This window comes from Halichoeres trimaculatus, unplaced genomic scaffold (genome assembly GCF_033239565.1).
Source record: "Halichoeres trimaculatus isolate MK-OKI-2021-1 unplaced genomic scaffold, fHalTri1.1 fHalTri1_scaffold_2, whole genome shotgun sequence".
Classification (NCBI taxonomy): domain Eukaryota; kingdom Metazoa; phylum Chordata; class Actinopteri; order Labriformes; family Labridae; genus Halichoeres; species Halichoeres trimaculatus.
The window spans coordinates 14,105,048-14,111,540 of NW_027437180.1; positions in this window are offsets into that span (position 1 = coordinate 14,105,048).

Below are 6,493 nucleotides of genomic sequence, written 5' to 3' on the forward strand. Positions count from 1 at the left end.
TCGTGTTGTTTAGTTCTTAAATTGAGAACAGTTGGATACAAGTGCAACAACATCATCATAGAGTCCCTGCTGACAGAATAGCCCTGACTTTACTGGTGCCAAGGTTATAACAGATTTAGATTTGTCATTATAGTTTAGTTTTAGTTAGTTTTGACTTTTTATTTTCCATTACAGTTTAGTTTTAATTAGTTTTAGAGAGAGCATTCTAGTTTTTATTTAGTTTTGATTTTTGCAACAAGGCTTAGTTTTAGTTTAGTTTTAGTTTAGTTTTAGTTTAGTTTCAGTTTAGTTTCAGTTTAGTTTTAGTTTTTTCATACCTTATTAACCCGGTGCAGGATTCAAAAAGGTCAGAGTAAATATTTTGTCATACTGTTTATTTTCAAGTCCAACATAGTGCTCACTGCTCAGTCAATGCTGATACTGAAGTGTTGGCTGCTGCCTGAAACACATGAAAATAATATAAACTTAGTATAAAAAATATAGGCATAAATTATGTCAAAACAATGTTAACATAAATTACATAAAAATAATATTAACATAAATTATTAAAAAAAACAATATAATATGAGCTTCAATAAAATAAAAACTTGGACTATGTAAGAATAAAGGCAGACTCAAATACAATAAAAAACTTGGACTCTGTAACAATTAAACTATTACAGATGCTCTGATTCATTGCTCCACTACGTTTCGTCGCAGCACAGCGCACAGTAAACAAGCTCGTCCCAGTACGTCGCTGTGATGGTGCTGTACGGTTCTGACAACTGCCGAAAACTGTCTAAAATTGGTTGGGAAAATGTGTGAGATTAATTTAAATCCTAAAGGCTATTAATATTGTCAAAAACTATAACTTTTGTCTATCATTTTAGTTAGTTTCAGTTAGTTTTGTGAACACAAGATACAGTTTTAGTTTACGTATCGTTTTTGTTTTCTTTTCTAGGTTTTATTAGTTTGAGTTAACTGCAATGTATTTTAGATTTCAGTTTTCGTTTTTAGTTTCGTTCTAGTTAACTATTATAACCTTGACTGGTGCACTCCCAAATACAGTGAAAAAAAATTCCTTGAGCATCATTACTTTTTAAACAACTGTCAGGTATACAGCTGTTGTATTATTTCATTTTGCAAAGGTTACATAAGCCTGCAACAAACCGTTATTTAAGGTAGTATCAGCTGTTTGGGCCTGAGCCTCCCTACAGATTGTTGTTGTTCCAGGTCTCTTTTGAGGATGAAAAACTAATTCTTAGGTCGGAAATTAAGTTTGAGAAAGAAATGTATGACATATATTTCTGTTTCATTGTATTAAGACAGGCAGCCTGCATGACCTATATTACAGTCAGTCACTTGGGGGAGCTCTAAATAGGAGTTTCTTTTCAAAGACATTCGAGAATCGAAGACTACTTGATTTAACACAATTTAAAATAAAGTTTACAGAGCACAATCCATAAAATGACACATAACAAGGGAAAATTCCAGCTCAATGATCTACTGTAGACCCAATCATGATAACTCTGTGTGTGCAGACAGACAGTGCTGGAGAAAGCTGACTCAGATCTCCTACTTTTCTTCAAGGTATCTGTGAGTGTACAATGCAAATGTTTTACTTATCACTCTTAACATGTAACTCCAACAAAAAAGTTTATTTACCACCAAGTTGATTTGCTGTGAAATCAGGGTTTTATGTTGTAATGTCCATGAGCTCAAAAAACTGCACTATCTGACACTTTTTTCTTGCATCATAATTACAACACAGCTTTAGCAGTTTGGGTTTTGAAAGTATGGATCTCTTCCTAAAGTTAGGCCCTTTGAAGAAATAAACCCTCTTTCCTTTTTCTTCCTTGTTGTGTGCACCTGACTCCATGCTTACTGTGATCAAAGAGCGAAACAGGAGTTTCACATCAAAACAGTTTTAAGAGGGGTTTCCCGATATCCAGTACGTACAGGGCGAATGATTCTTTGTTGAATGTACAAGTATTTTACTGAGCTGATTTTTTGTAGACATTCAGACCCGGTTACTCAACACACAGATCTATCTATAGGTAAACACTGCTGTGCACATACAGTGCACACAGCTGATACTGTGCTGTTTCATCAGGAAAAACACACAGTCTGCATTTCCTGGATAAGCCTCAGCAGACATTATTGAAGCCCCGGCAGCCTGACAGACGACATGTTGGAGCTGTTAGAGTGTGAGGTAACCTGCGCTTCTTTGTGGTGGTGAATAAGTGGATTAACCCTCTTAGATTTGTCTCAGCTGTTTCCCCATCTGCCTACTGTTACTCCACTGACCTACAACTAAACAACCAGTTTAAACACACTATCTCACACACTCCTCACCTACTGACCCACTGTACTACATAACTTTGCATGACTGGGCGGGCAGTGCAACACAAACACAACCGCACTGTGTAATGCTCTCGTGCTCACACACACTGCATGTTAATGTTTTACAGTAGACACGCACTCAGTGGCCTTTGACTCACATGCCACACACACACACACACACACACACACACACACACACACACACACACACACACACACACACACACACACACACTGTAATTTGTGATTATCTGTTGGCCAGTTGAGTGAACAGGAGATGTTCAGCTCCAGTACAGTACTGACACACGGAGGTGGAGTTAGAGACGCGTGACTGTGGACACAGCTGTCTGTAAGGAGGGATTTAGATTAAATATTTAAGTGTGTCAGGGCATGTGTGTGTGTGTGTGTGTCTGTGTGACACTGGGATAACTGGGGACAGGGCTGGGGACAAAGTTACAAAAGAGCAGTTGCACAAGACACACACACAAAAAATGTTAGAATTACTGCACACATGAAAGTGTGCCTCTCCAAACGATAAAATCTGTTGATGCTCTCATGTCGAATCAAGGGAAATCTTTAATTTTTTGGGTGTCAGCTTAACGAAAACACTCCTGACTTTTGATGTTATCATCTTTCTAAACCACATTTGAGTTCAGACCACACTGTCACTATTTCTTGGTCCTGTTTGATAAACACTGAGAAAAAAAATTAACATGACATTTTAGTCAACAAGGCTCTGACGCCTCACTGAGGTATATCTATATCTATGTCTATATCTATATCTATATCTATATCTATATCTATGTCTATATCTATATCTATATCTATATCTTCTGAAACTCCTGAGTTTTGCTTGGTTGTTTGTTTGTTTTAAACTCGGTGAGAAATTTCTAACTTTAATTTTTAATCTAGTAGAGATTACATTCTCAGACAAAACACAAAGTTACTGCTCACACACACTAATCACAGAGACCAGGAAATACATTATGAACGTGTAAATGTGATGGTCTGATTACAAATAATATGTGCAAGAAAAAAAATCAAACATCCAGAACAACTCTATGACTTAAAACAACCTAAAGGCAAAAAGGACTTCCTCTTTAGCAGTAACATTTCATAATGAGAGAAAATTGAGTTTTCAAAAGTTTTAGTGTGGATAAAAACAAATGTCACATCTAAGCTCTTCTGAGCTTTAGCAGCACTGATTACAGTAATGATGATTAAATAGTTTATGGGTTTATTTGGGGACTTATAAGACTGTTGAATCAATATCAAGAAACAGAAATACATAATCATGTGGTTAAACTCAACTCTTTTTATTTAAATGAACATAGAAAAAGGCGGATAATCTAATATTCTAGTAATCTAATATTGGGACTTGTAGTAAATGTTGTAAATAGTTATAAAATGTTAATATTATCATTTATATAATCAAAAAGGCTAAACCATAAAAAAAGAAAAAGAAACATATATATGCAACTAATGTGGTCCAGATCAGAACGTATGAAGTTACTGTTCCTCTATCAATGGTACATCAATTTACATTGATTTAATAAGGTCATTTTGTCCAGGACTTGATGAGGTATCCTGCATTTATTCATCCAATGAATAATTATTGGTGAGCCATGCATTATTCAACCATCTGGTGCATAATGGAGACTGCAGTGTTCAGCTATTTAAGTTATTTCCTCCTAATTTCAGTGGTCTCTATGGTGGAACTGCTTATCAGCCTCTAGAGTGCTCCCTGTTGCTCCCATAGACTGTATATAGAGTGGACAGCGCGGCTCCGCCATTTACCATTGTACGGTATCGGAACCAAAATTTACCCCCGTCACAGGTGCAGCCATTGGTAGCAGTTGTGCAGTCAGTATCTGCGCTGTAGAGACTGTGAGGGAAAATCTGAGTGGAGCCGGGTGCTAAAAATAATAAATAATTTTTTTTTTCTTATGAGAGTTTTATCACTTCTCGGCTCTACCGCCTGATATATTTTACAATGCCCCAAAAAATTACATAAGAACGGCAGCCGTCAATCATCGTTTAATGTGGCGTAAAGCCTTGTTTTTAACCTTGTATAACTAATGAAATTGAAACTTTTCTGAAAAATGAGGACTCGAATACAAGGCAGCCAAATGATATCTTCAAATCACCACAACAATCGGGCGTGAAAAATATTTCTACAAGATGTGTAAATTTTTTAAAGTTTGACCACAGCCCATCTGGAATGACTGGAGAGCTGGATTTTTTGACCTATACTGCAGCCAGCCACCAGGGGGAGCAGTTTTGTAGTGACCTCACTTCAAGCCGAGCAAAGTTTACGTCCATTTTTTTTACAGTCTATGGTTGATCCTCTTCATTGAGGTTCTTTAAGTGGTCAGTCAGTGTAACTGCAGGTCATTTTTTTTCACTTCAAGATGACAGCTAGACAGCCACACCTGTGGACCCCCTGCTGGTATATCCTGTCAATCCTTCTCTCCCAAACAACCCTAGATTTTACCATCTAACTGACTAAGTAAATAAATAAACTTGATGATATGCAGCTACATCTCAGTACTAGTTTTATTCTTTTCTGCTGCGTTTCCACCAAACAGACCGGTTTGGCTCGTCTCAATACACCGCATATTTTGTAGCGTTTCCACTGACTTATCCCGGGACAGATCCCCAAATAACCAAGGCGAGTCGTCCCACTTTTTGGGACCCCTTCTATGGGTGCCAGACTGAACCGATCCGCTCTCGGAAGGTGGAGCTACAACACTGCAGACCGTTGATTGGTCAAAAGAATCGTCACTTACCCCACGACAGCGGCTGCATTTTGTCCAGGCAGCACACAGACTTCTCTGAAACAAAGCTTGATTGCACTTTGTATCAAAGAGCTACATGCCAATCACAGAGGATGAAATGCTGGATGTCTTCTATCTATGCTCTTTGTTTACTGTGTCGCGTTTTTCTTCTTCGTTGGATTTATTAGCATGGTACACTGTGTCGCGCTGCTACGGCGTCACGCTGTTGTTTAACAGCTGCGGTTTATGGCATTTGGCTTACACACCGCCTACCACGAGAGGGCACTGTTTGCTGTGGAAACGCAAACGGGATTAGGCTCAACTGTAGCAAACCATGGTGAACCGTACTGAACCGAACCTGACTGCTTGGTGGTAACATAGGTGGTAACAGTTTTTTTGTTCTTGCCATGTGAAAATAAAAACACTTCAGGAAAAATCCTGACAGGCTTTTATAACTCAGTAACTGCATGTAGACATGACTTTATTTATACTACGCTAGTATATCTAAACACACATGCACACAGCTGCAGTGTCCCTGATTCATTGAGAGTTTAACAAATAAGAGACATTACAGTTTTATTTTTTCCCTCCAGACGTTTTTATTTTCCTGTCACAGACAGTGCCACTAAAAACAAACTTAAAATAATTCTTTTAGTTTGAGGCATATTTGTGCTGTTCAGAAACAGAAACCTCAAATCAAATCACTTGAAACCAATTTTAGCAGAGATTATCTTCTTCCACCCAAGGGGGGACAGAGGCCAATTTGTGCTTGTTGCTCACATGACACCAGTGAAATTGATGTTTGTCAGCTTTTCCATTCAGGAACAGTTTTATAGGTTCATGGAAAGCATGACCTGATCTGCCCTGAACACCTCAAAGCTTTAAGACTTAATGAGCCCCGAGGCTCTGAGGCAGATGAGGACAGAGAGAAACCAAAACCACGTGTGAGGAAAAAGAGACCGCTCCAGCCTGAGGAGAAGAGTCTGATTAACTGTTTTTAGAACAAACACGCACAAACACACAGGCACAAACACACACACAGGCACACAAGGGGATTCCTTAGAGCGGTCAGTTAAGGAAAATGTGACTTGGTTGTGGAATTACATCCACCAAAATCAATACAGAGAATCTCACAGATATGATCGAGAGCTTCATGGTCATTTGATGAAGATTAACTTATCAACACCAACATTACACAACACAACACAACACAACACAACACAACACAACACAACACAACACAACACAACACAACACAACACAACACAAAACAACACAACACAACACAACATACTGCATATTCAGATGAATCCAGCATGAATGAGCCAAAACACCATTAAAGAGATTTAAAGGGTGGAAGTGAAAGAAATAAATGAACAAGATGGTCAAAATGA